Raw genomic sequence first — 12,850 nt, 5'->3', positions numbered from 1 at the left:
TGGGGGCGACTCCTTCTTGGTGTTTGGATGCTAGAGTCCAACAGTATCACCTTAAAGAAATGGAGAAAAAACAAAAAATTGGAAGATATAGCAAATCACTTAAAGAAAACCAAGAAGAAGAAGAACTCAAACATATAACAGAAACTATTCAGGACTTGAAAACTGAGATAGAAAAAATAAAGAAAACACAAGCTGAAGGAATTATAAAAACAGAAATCATGAGGAAAAGAACAGGAACCACAACTCAAGTACAAACAACAGAATACAAAAAATAGAAGAGAGAATCTCAAGTGCTGAAGAAAAAATAGAGGAAATAGACTCATCAGTTAAAGAAAACATTAAATCTAACAAAAGCTTAACCCAAAATATCCATGAAATATGGGACAATATAAAAAGGCCAAATCTTAGAATAATAGGTATAGAAGAAGAAGTTCAATTCAAAGTCACAAAAAATTTATTTAACAAAATCATAGAAGAAAACTTTCCCTACCTAAAGAAAGATATACCTATGAAGATACAAAAGCTTACAGAACACCAAATAGAGTGGATCCAAAAAAAAAAAGTTCTCTCGCCACATAATAATCAAAACACTAAACATACAGACTAAAGAAAGAATATTAAGAGCTGCAAAAGAAAAAGGCCAAGTAACATATAAAGGTATACTTATCAGAATTACACTTGACTTCTCAGTGAAGACAATGAAAGCCAGAAAGTCATGGTCAAACATTATTCAGACATTAAGAGACCATGGATGCCAGCCCAGACTACTATACCCAGCAAAACTGTCGATCACTATTGATGGACAAAACAAGATATTCCATGACAAATCTAGATTTCACCAATATCTAGCCACAAACCCAACCCTACACAAAATACTAGAAGGAAAATTCCAACCCAAGGAAGATGACTACATCAACAAAAACACAGACAATTGATGATCTCATCACAGCAAATCCCAAAGAAGAAAACATGCACAAATTAACATCACCAACGATGAAAACTAAATTAACAGGAGATAGCAACCACCGGTCATTAATATCCCTTAATGTAAATGGACTCATATCACCCATAAAAAAGGCACAGGCTAACAGATTGGATACAAAAACACAATCCATACCTCTTCTGCATACAGGAAACACATCTCAACCTCAAAGACAGACATCGTCTCAGAGTAAAAGGTTGGGAAAAAATATACCAATCAAATGGACCTGAGAAACTAGCAGGTGTAGCTATCCTAATATGTAACAAAATAGACTTCAAGCTAAAATCAATCAAAAGAGACAAAGAAGAACATTTCATATTAGTCACAGGAAAAATCCATCAAGAGGAAATTTCAATACTGAACATCTATGCCCCAAATACAAGGACACCCTCATATGTCAAAGAAACACTTCTAAAGCTTAAATCATATATTAAACCCCACAAACTAATAGTGGGAGACTTCAACACTCCCCTCTCGCCACTGGACACGTCAATCAGACAAAAAAAAATGAACAGAGAAATAAGAGAACTAACAGATGTTATGACTCAAATGGACTTAACAGACATCTATAGGATATTCCATCCAAACAGAAAAGAATATACCTTCTTCCCAGTACCTCATAGAACCTTCTCAAAAATTGACCACATACTCGGTAACAAAACAAGCCTCAACAAATACAAAAAATTGGAATAACCCAATGTACCTTATCAGATCACCATGCTTTAAAACTAGAAGTCAACAGCAATACCAATTCCAGAAAACCCACAAGCACATGGAAATTCAACAGTGCTCACCTGAATCATAATGGGTGAAGGATGAAATAAAGGGGGAAATTAAAGACTTCCTAAAATTCAATGAAAATGACCACACAACATACCCAAATTTATGGGACACAATGAAAGCAGTGTTAAAAGGCAATTTCACAGCACTAAATGCCTACATAAAGAAACTGGAAAAATCCCACACTAGTGAATTAACAGAACATTTCAAAACTTTAGAACAAAAAGAAGCAAACTCACCTAAAAGAACTAGACAAAGGAAATAAACAAATTAAGAGCTGAAATCAACAAAATAGAAACAAAAAAAACAATACAAAGAATCAATGAGATAAAGGGTTGGTTCTTTGAGAAAATCAACAAAATAGACAAATCTTTATCCAAACTAACCAAAAGGCAGAGAGAGAATATCCAAATTAACAAAATCAGAAGTGAAAAGGGGACAACAGACATGGAGGAAATACAGAGGACCATCTGATCATATTTTGAAAACCTGTACTCCACAAAATTGAAAAACTTAAAGGAAATGGACAACTTTCTGGATAAATATCACTTGCCAAAATTAAATCAAGACCAGATAAACAAATTAAACAGACCTATAACTGCTGAAGAAATAGAAACAGTCATCAAAAGTCTCCCAACCAAAAACAGCCCAGGACCAGATGGTTTCAGCTCAGAATTCTACAAAACTTTCAAAGAGGAACTAATACCAATATTCCTCAAATTATTCCACACAAGAGAAACAGAGGGAACATTGCCAAACTCTTTTTATGAGGCTACAATTAGCCTAATACCCAAACCACAGAAAGACAATACTAAGAGAGAATTACAGACCAATCTCACTCATGAACATTGATGCAAAAATACTAAATAAAATACTAGCAAATCGAATCCAAGAACACATCAGAACCATCATCCACATGACTAAGTCGGCTTCATCCCACAGATGCAGGGATGGTTCAATATACGAAAATCTGTCAACGTTATCTACTATATAAACAAGCTGAAAGATAAAAATCACATGATCATCTCATTAGATGCCAAAAAAGCATTTGACAAAATACAACATGCCTTCGTGATAAAGGTCTTGGAGAGAGCAGGATAGAAGGAACATACCTAAATATAATTAAGGCAATATACAGCAAGTCAACAGCCAACATTAAACTAAATGGAGAGAAACTCCCAGCGATTCCACTGACATCAGGAACAAGACAAGGTTGTCCACTCTCTCCATACCTATTCAATATAGTTCTTGAGGTCTCAGCTAGAGCAATAAGACACCAAAGGGAGATCAAGGGAATACAAATCAGAAAAGAAGAAGTCAAACTCTCACTGTTTGCTGATGATATAAGAGTTTACATAAGTGACCCCAAAAATTCTACCAAGGAACTTCTACAACTCATAAACACTTTCAGCAATGTAGCAGGATACAAGATTAACCCAAAAAAAATCAGTAGCCCTCCTGTACACAGATGATAAAAGGGCTGGGAAAGAAAGCAGAGAATCAGCACCTTTCACAATAGCCACAAATAGCATAAAATATCTCAGAGTAACTCTAACCAAACAAGTGGAAGACTTGTATGACAAGAACTTTAAATCTATGAAGAAAGAAATTGAAGAAGGCACCAGAAACTGCAAAGATCTCCCATGCTCTTGGGTAGGCAGAATTAACATAGTAAAAATAGCAATCTTACCAAAAGCAATCGACAGATTCAACACAATGCCCAGCAAAATCCCAGCAAAATTCTTCAAAGACCTTGAAAAAACAGTACTTAACTTCATATGGAAAAGCAAAAAACCCAGGATAGCCAAAACAATCCTGTACAGTAAAAGAACTTCTGGAGGCATCATAATCCCTGACTTCAAGCTCTACTACAGAACTACAGTACTGAAAACAACCAGGTACTGGCATAAGAACAGACAGGGGGACCAATGGAACCGAATAGAAGACCCGAATATCAATCCACACATCTTCGAACACCTGATATTTGATAAAGAAGCAAAAAATATAAAATGGAAAAAAGAAAGCATAATTAAGAAGTGGTGCTGGCATAACTGGATATCAACATGTAGAAGAATGAAAATAGACCCATATCTATCACCATGCACAAAACTCAAGTCCAAATGGATCAAAGACCTCAACATAAAGCCAGCCACACTGAACCTTATAGAAGAGAAAGTGGGAAATACACTTGAACACATTGGCCCAGGGAACCACTTCCTAAATATAATCCCAGCAGCACAGTCACTGAGAGAAACAATAAATGGGACCTCCTGAAACTGAAAAGCTTCTGTAAAGCAAAGGACATGGTCAACAAGACAAAATAACAGCCTACAGAATGGGAAAAGATCTTCACTAACTCCATATCAGATAGAGGTCTAATCTTCCAAATATCTAAAGAACTCAAGAAATTAGTCATCCAAAGAACAAATAATCCAATAAAAAATGGAGTACAGACCTTAAACAGAGAACTCTCAACAGAGGAATCTAAAATGGCTGAAAGACACTTAAGGATGTTCAACATCCTTAGTCATCAGAGAAATGCAAATCAAAACAATTCTGAAATTCCATCTTATACCTGTAAGAATGGCCAAGATCGAAAACATTGATGATAACTTATGTTAGAGAGGTTGTGGGGTAAAGGGAACACTTCTGCATTGCTGGTGGGAATGCAAGCTCGTACAACCCCTTTGGATGTCAGTGTGGTGATTTCTCAGAAAATTAGGAAACAACATTTCTCAAGACCCAGTAATACCACTTTTGGGTATATATCCAAAGGATGCTCAATTGTGCCACAAAGACATGTGTTCAACCATGTTCATAGCAACTTTGTTTGTCATAGCCAGAACCTGGAAACAACCTAAATGCCCCTCGATCGAACAATGGGTAAGGAAAATGTGGTACATTTACACAACGGAATACTACACAGCAGAAAAAATAACGACAGCTTGAATTATGCAGGAAAATGGATGGAGCTAGAAAACCTTATTTTGAGTGAGGTAACCCAGACACAGAGAGACAATTATCATGTGTACTCACTCATAGGTGGTTTTTAAACATAAAGCAAAAAAGCCAGCCTACGAACCACAAACCCAGAGACAACAATACAGGCACTAAGAGAGACTTACATAGATCTAATCTACATGGGAAGTAGAAAGTAGAAAAAGACAAGATCTCCTGAGTAAATTGGGAGCATGGGGACATTGGGGGAGGGTTGAATGGGGAGGGGAGAGGCAGGGAGGGGAGCAGAGAAAAATGTAGACCTCAATAAATATCAGTTAAAAAAAGGGAAAAAATGAAAAAAAGAAATGCTTAATAAACACCCCCTGGGTAATCAAGACCCCCTGAGAAAAACATAATTCCATCTCGTCTGTAGTAACACATCATTGTAATTTCATCTCAAGGGTGGTAATACATGTCTGTACTTGCATCCCTTAGTCATATCTGCCTGGAATTCCATCTCGTGGGTAGGAATACGTGCTTATAATTCCATCTTAGAAATACATGCCTGTGGTTCCATCTCTTGGTAATACATGCCTGTAATTTCATCTCTTGATAATAATACATGCTTGGAATCCCATTAAGTGGGTGGTAATACATGGCTGTAATTCCATCACGTGGGTAGTAATACATACCTGTAATTTCATCTTGGTAATACATTCCTGTAGTTCCATCTCTCAGTAATACATGACTGTAATTACATCTCTTAGTAATACAAGCCTATAATTCCATTTTGTGAGTGGTAATACATGCCTCTAATTGCATCTCGTGGGTAGGAATACATGCCTGCAATTCCATCCTGGTTATACATGCCTGTAATTCCATTCATGGCTGGTAGTACAAGCCTGCAATTCCATCTTGGTTTTAATGCCTATAATTCCATCTCTTGGTAATTCATGCATGCAATTCCATCTTTAAGTAATACATGCCTATAATTCAAAATTTTGGTAAGAGTACATGCTTGTAAATACATCTCGTGGGTGGTAATACATGCCTGTAATTCCATCTCTTTGTAATAATACATACCTGTAATTCCATTTCGTGGCTGGTAATACATGCCTGTAATTTCATTTCATGGGTAGTAATACATGCCTATAATTCCAGCTCGTTTGTGATAATACATGTCTGTATTTCCAGCTCAGTTATACATGCCTGTAATGACATCTCTTGGTAATACATGCCTGTAATTCCATCTCATTATACAACATGCCTGTAATTCCATCTCGTGATTTTAATAATACCTGTAATTCCATATCGGTAATACATGCCTGTCATTTCATGTTGGTCATACATGCTTGTAATTTCATCTCTTTGTTATACATGCCTGTAATTCCATCTCTTAGTAATCCATGCCTCTAATTACATCGTGTGAGTGGTATACATGCCTGTATTACCATCTGTTGTGTGGTAATACATTCCTGTAAATCCATCTTGGTAATATATACCTGTCATTTCATCTCTTAGGAATACATGCCTGTAGTTCCATCTCATGGGTGGTAATACATGCCTGTAATTCCATCACTTGGGAGGTCAGTAAAGGAGTATTTGGAATTAGAGGCCATCCTGGGCTACATGAGATCTTTGTCAAAATAAAAAAGGACTGGAGAAATGATTCAGTGTTTAAGAATACTGCCTTTTCACAGAGCCCAAGTTCAGTTCCTAGCACCCATGAGGTGACTCCCAGCTGTCACCCTTTCTGACATCATCCAGCACAGCCCAGATGGTGTACATGCAAACATACAGCAAAACACTAATACACATAAAATTTAAAAATAGTTTTTAAAAATAAAAACAGAAAGGAAGGAGAAAAATATAGCAATGCCTTAACCAGGCATTCTGAGAAGGATTACCGAGTTCCTTCAAGGCCCAGTGGGAGACACTTTGCCTGGAGCTGGGGCCTGAATGATTGATCTCTCAGTGGGTGAGTGCTGTGCTGAGACATATGTTTGTCAAGATAATTAATAAGTTCAGGGAAATAAAGTGTCTTGCCCAACGCTGCCCACTGAGTAACTGTTGGGGGTGGAGCACAAATCCAGGGAGCCTGGACCCAGAGCCTGGGTCTTAATCATCACCTTCCAATGACCATCTTCAAACACGACTTTTCCCCTTACTCATCATTAGTACTTCCGAGGACTTTTTAAATACCACCCTAGACTTAGTAATTTGACAGCCATGATTGTGTACTCAGAGCTTTAGGTAGATTACTGTCTTTAGGACTTCAAGACAGTGTGGAAATCAAGGAAAACATATGTAAACCCGTATTTCTTTTTTTCTTATTTAAATAACTTTTTTTCCACTTATTTTACTTACCTACCAGTTTCTCCTCCCTGCTCTCCTCCCATCCCTTCCCTTCCCCATCTGCCCCCTCCCCATCCACTCCACCTCCCTCCATCCAGAAAGGGACAGGCCCCCCACTGGCCGGTAGAAAGCCAGGCACTTCTAGTTGAGGCAGGACCAAACTCCTCCCTCGAGGTTGGGGCGGGGCCTGGTAATCCAACGTGGGGAACAGGTTACCAGAAGCCAGCTAAGAGCCAGGGAGAGGTCCTGCTCTCGCTGTTGGAAGTCTTACTGTAGGGCTGGAGAGGTGGCTCAGAGGTTAAGAGGCTGCTCCTCCGGAGGTCCTGATCTGGTGCCCTCTTCTGGTCCTCAGGCGCACATGGTGACAGAACATTGTTACGTAATAATTCTTAGAGGTGGGGGCTGGGGGGGATGGAATGATGAGTACAACAGGGAGCAGGTTGGGTGGGCTGAGTGCAGGACGTGGGTTGAAGGCAGGATGGAGGGGAAGAGGAACAAAACCGCCATCTTGATGGGGGTGGCTTTTGCCAGGGACCCACAAAGATGACCCCAACTAAGACTTCTAGCAATGGGGAGGGGGGGGCCGGGTTCTAACTGGCCACCTACTGTAAGCAGATTGGTGACAAACTTATAGTATTAGCTCTCAAAAACTGGCCAGCAGGCCGGGCGATGGTGGCGCACGCCTTTAATCCCAGCACTCGGGAGGCAGAGGCAGGCGGATCTCTGGGAGTTCGAGACCAGCCTGATCTACAGAGCTAGTTCCAGGATAGGCTCCAAAGCCACAGAGAAACCCTGTCTCGAAAAACCAAAAAAAAAAAAAAAAAAAAAAAAATGGCCGGCAGGTGATGGGCCAGGCAAGACATTCCTTTTTGCTTCAAAATCAGGCTGGGTTTTTGTTTTTTATTATTTTGAGTCTTTTTTTGTTTTTAAAGACTCATTTTAGTTTTCGCCTGTATGCATGCCTATGTACTGCTTGTATGTCTGGTGCCATAATGGCTAGCAGAGGGTGTGGGATCCACTTGAAGTTCCAGATAGTTGTGAGCCACCATTGAACCAGATCCTCTGGAAAATCAGCAAACATTCTTAACCTCTGAGCCATCTCCGCAGCCTCTAAAGGTTGTAATTTGTAATTGTGTCTGTGTGTGTGCAGGCACACATGAGTTCAGTGCCCATGGAGGCCAGAAGGGGCCGTCAGATCCCTTAAAGCCAAAGTTAAAACTGTTTGTGAGCCCCTTGATACATAAAATGGGAACCAAAGTCTGGTTCTCTGTAAGAGCAGTGTTTGGTTTTTTTTGAAACAGGATTCACTGTGTAGCCCAGGCTGGCTCCAGTTTCCTGAGTGCTGGGATTACAAACATGCCACTATACATCTGTATTTGTAAAGATTGAAAACCATGTCCCATCTGCAGGGCTCTCCATGTCGAGTTGCTGCTGCTACATTGTCGCTGTTCCCTGTGTGCCTTCCAGGACTTTGTGTCTTTGCAAGAGAACACTGTCATATGTGGAACTGTGAGAGAGAGGTAAATTTTATTCCTTTAGAGCTCATAATTTCTTTTTCTCCTTAAGGTTTGGTTGATTTAATTATTCTTGTATCTTTTGCTCTATAAAGTTTAAATTATAACAAAATAGTTTGTGATTTTGAGTGCATAGGGGGGCACTTGTATAAGGCTTATTTTAATATTTTTTTTGTTTGTTTCCTGAGGTGGTCTACTCTCTGTATAGTCAAGGTTGCTTTGACTTTTCCATCCTCTTACCTCCGCCTCCCAGGTGCTAGGTGTCAGGAGTTCACTACCATGCCTGGCCCTGTCTTGTTAAACGAGTCTCATTTTCTCCGGGGTTATTAAAGAACTAACGTTGGTTCATTTTCACAGCAAAGCCTCTGTTTTGTGGTTACATAGTGTAGAAATGACCTCATTGTGGGCTTTGGTGGAAAAGCCTAAAGTGCCCTCTGATGGCTAAACATGGAATGACTGTGGGATGTTCAGAAATAGACGAATCAGAATGTGTCGAAAGCTGTGTCTACTTTGCGCCCAGTGAGCCGGCTGGCGAGTAGAGGCAGCTGCTGTCCAGCCTGGCCGCTTGAGTTCTATCCCAGGACCTCACGTGGTGAGCGAAGGAACTGAATCCTGCATGTTGTCCTCAAATAAAGAGATGAAAGGGATTGTTTTTAAAAAGAGGAAGCGGGGCTGGAGCTGCGGCTCAGTGGTCGGGAACACCTGTTGCTCCTGCAGAGGACCCGGGTGTCTTCTGCACGTACCCTCTGTCTCACAACTGTCTGTAGCTCCAGTTCCGGGATCCGGCGCCCTCTTCTCAACTTTTCAGGCGGGCGCTAGGCAGACATTCGGTGCATATACATAATACACATACGGGCTAGACATTTAGAAAAACAAATCTTTAAAATTTTTAAAAATTAACAAAAAGGAGAAAGTTTTGTCTACAAAAAAAGTCCACTGCGATGAGCCTCTTTTTTTTTCTGGGTGGGGGTGGTGTTTTTGGTTTTTGCTTTTTTTGTTTTTCTCTGTGGCTCTGGAGCCTTCCTGGAACTCACACTGTAGATTAGGTTGGCCTCGAACTCACAGAGACCCGCCTGCCTCTACCTCCCAAATGTGGATGGTGTGCACCATCACCACCACCGGCAACACATTTATTTTCTAATGACTTATTACTTAACCTGCCCCTTTGAGCTAAGATTACCAATATTGATGCTGTCAAGACATGGCTCTTTTTCCATCTTCACTAGATCATTGAACGGTGACTTAAGGGTGAAACAGTCTCCTGTCCATAAGGCAGATGGAGCTGGCTTAGAGAGAACACAGTGAGGCTAAGATTTATGGTTTCCTTTTACAGCGGTGGTAAAAGATGACCAGGGAGCCAAATCTGGCCACACACTCACTTATTTCGGTCTTGTCTGTGGCTGTTCTCCTGCTACATGGACAGATACCAAAAGGCTTGCCAAACCTAGAAACCTTGGCTCTGTGGCTCTGGGCAGGAAAACCTGGCCAACATACACTCTTGCTATTTTAATCCTATATCGCCTTGGGACTAGTATTTCCCAGTGCCTGAAAGTTTCTAGCCAACCTAAAGAGTTCAGCTGAATTCAGTTCCAAATAAACACCAGAACTTAAGAGCTAGTAAATCAGGTGTGATGGTATATGCCTGTGGCGGAGGTAGGAGGGTTAGAAGTTCAAAGTCATCCTGGGCTGCTAAAGGAGTTGTAGGCCAGTCCTGGGATATGTGAGGCCCTGTCTCAAAATAAAGACTGGAGAGACGGCTCAACATTTAAGAGCACTGGCTGCTCTTCCAAAGGAACCGGGTTCAATTCTCCACACACATGACAGCTCACAACTGTCTGCAATTCCCGTTCCAGGGGATCTGACACCCTCACACAGACATACATGCAGGCAAAACACCAATGTATGTAAAGTAAAAATAAATTATTAAAAATTTTTTTCTTTGTGGAGAGTGGGCAAAACAATAGCACTGAGTGCCTAATTTCAGGGCTTGATGTCAAATGACTTGTTTATCCGATTCTTGGGGGAGTTCCAGGAACTAACAGCCTCTGTTCTCTGAGAGGAGACCCACCCAGCCCATCCTCAGCGCTCCCTGACCCTTCTGCACAGCCTCTGGGAGCTGCTGGGAGTGGTGTGGAGGGTCAGCAAGCAAACTGTCCATCCCAGACGTCTCCTTTAGGCCTTCCTACTTTCCCAACAGCCCTCACTCCAGGCTGCTGACCTTGGATTTCCCAAACCGTGTGAACAAAACCAAGAGGGAAAGTACATTCCTAAGGGAAATTCTTGGCAGAAAATAGAAGAAAGCTCCAGCACATAAAAATGATTACGTAGGCATTGTCCCGCCTGCCATTTTGGGGCTCTGTGTTTCCTTTCTTCTTTCTTTCTCTCCCCCACTCCCACTTTTTTTGATGTTAGATTTTGTTGTTGTTTTTATTCTTTTGAGACAGGGTTTCTCTGTGTAGCCTTGACTGTCCTGGAATTCACTCCGTAGACCAGGCTGGCCTCTAATTCACAAAGGTCCACTTGCCTCTGCCTCCCAAGAGCTGGGATTAAAGGTGTGAGCCACCACTACCCAGTCCACTTTCATTTTTGAGACAGGGTCTCACACAGCTCAACCTGGCCGCAAACCCGCTCTCTAGTCAGAATAACCTTCAATTTCTGATCCTGTTTCTACCTCCATGGTGCTGGGAGTTATAGGTCTTGTTTTTTTATTTCTTTGTGTGTTTGTGCGCACATGCTCACGTGGATGCCATGGTGTGGGTGCGGAGGTTGGAGGACAGTTTCCAGGAGTTGGTTCTCTCCCACCACATGGGCTTCAGTGTTCGCACACAGGGTGGTGGCACGTGCCTTGACTTGATGAACCACCTCATCAGTCCGAGTTTTATTTTGATTATTGTCTCAGTATCCAGTTAATATATTACTGGGGGTGGAACACAGGGTTTAGTTCCTTGTAGGAACTCTACCAACAAAACTACAGCGTCAACCATTTGTTTTTTAGGTCTCACTATGTATCCCGATCTGGTCTCAAACTCTTCCTGCCTCAGTCTCCCAAGGGCAGCGGTTGCAGGTGACTGCCACCCCCACTCAGATCCTCATCAGCCTTTCAGAATGTCTTCCCCATGCTCCTTAGCCACATGTCTTTCTCGCGCAGACTCCTAAGAGGGGAGAGGCCCTCTGGCAGAGTGGATAAACAAGGAAAATCGATCCAGCGAACCAACCTGGGCCTGCTCAGATGTCTTATTATGTATGATAAAATTGTTGCCTAAACCAAAATCTGGTTGCAATTTCTTTTGCAATGGAAGCACTCTGTCATAAGGAAGAGAGGAAATTGTTTGAGTTGGCGGCTTTTGCTAGCTTGTGCTCCCCTGACAGGACTTCAGGGAACTCAGGCTACCCTCTAACTCATTATATCTCTGAGGATGACCATCTGTGTCCATCTCCCAGGTGCTGGCGCTACAGGTCTATGCCCCTACGCCCTGGCTTCATTTTCCATTTCTGTCAATGGTATGAGAGTATATGAGGAACTCAGTGAGAAAGTAGTTTAAAATCTGAAGTCTGGGCTGGAGAAAAGACTCAGTGGTTAAGAACACTGACTGCTCTTCCAGAAGACCTGAGTTCTGATCCCAGCACCCACACTGGGGCAGCTTAGATCCACTTTCACTCCAACTCCAGAGACCTGATGCCCTCTTCTGGCCTCCAAGGGCGCCTGTACATACTCACACACAAGGCAGGACAAAAACCTGACTGACTTCTCTGTCCCGGTTTTCTCTGTCTCAAAGTCCTGGTTGATTCTACATAGGTATGCTTATCATTTGAGTCATCTGCCTGAACCTATCCCTTCAGGATGGGCAAAAAGACAAGTGGCTGAGGCATCTTACTGTCCACTCTTGACACTGTCCTCTTCCAGGTGGATTCTCGGAACAGAAGAGACTCACAGCAAAGACACCCACCCACAACCCCCTGGGGGCCATTGTCCACGATGGCAAGGCCACAGGGGAAGCAGGAGCGATCCTAATCAGCTTGTCTCCAGCTGAAAGGATTTCTCTGGACCACCTCACAGAATCCGAACCAAGACAACCCACTTGACTGGGGCTGCTTTATTTGCATATCTTGTCTCCTCTGCCCCAATCCATCATCTATTTAAACCCCACTTTCACGTCAATTATTAGATGAACTTGGAGGTAACAGGAGTCCTTTAGCATTTTCTCTTCCCAGTGTGGCTGCGTGGATTAACTCTCTGGTTTTCTCTTTAAGTGGTTTACTGAAACGGGTGACAAAGCCT

This window comes from Microtus pennsylvanicus, chromosome 1, assembly GCF_037038515.1.
Source record: "Microtus pennsylvanicus isolate mMicPen1 chromosome 1, mMicPen1.hap1, whole genome shotgun sequence".
Taxonomy (NCBI): Eukaryota; Metazoa; Chordata; class Mammalia; order Rodentia; family Cricetidae; genus Microtus; species Microtus pennsylvanicus.
Note: the sequence above shows the minus strand (reverse complement) of the source record.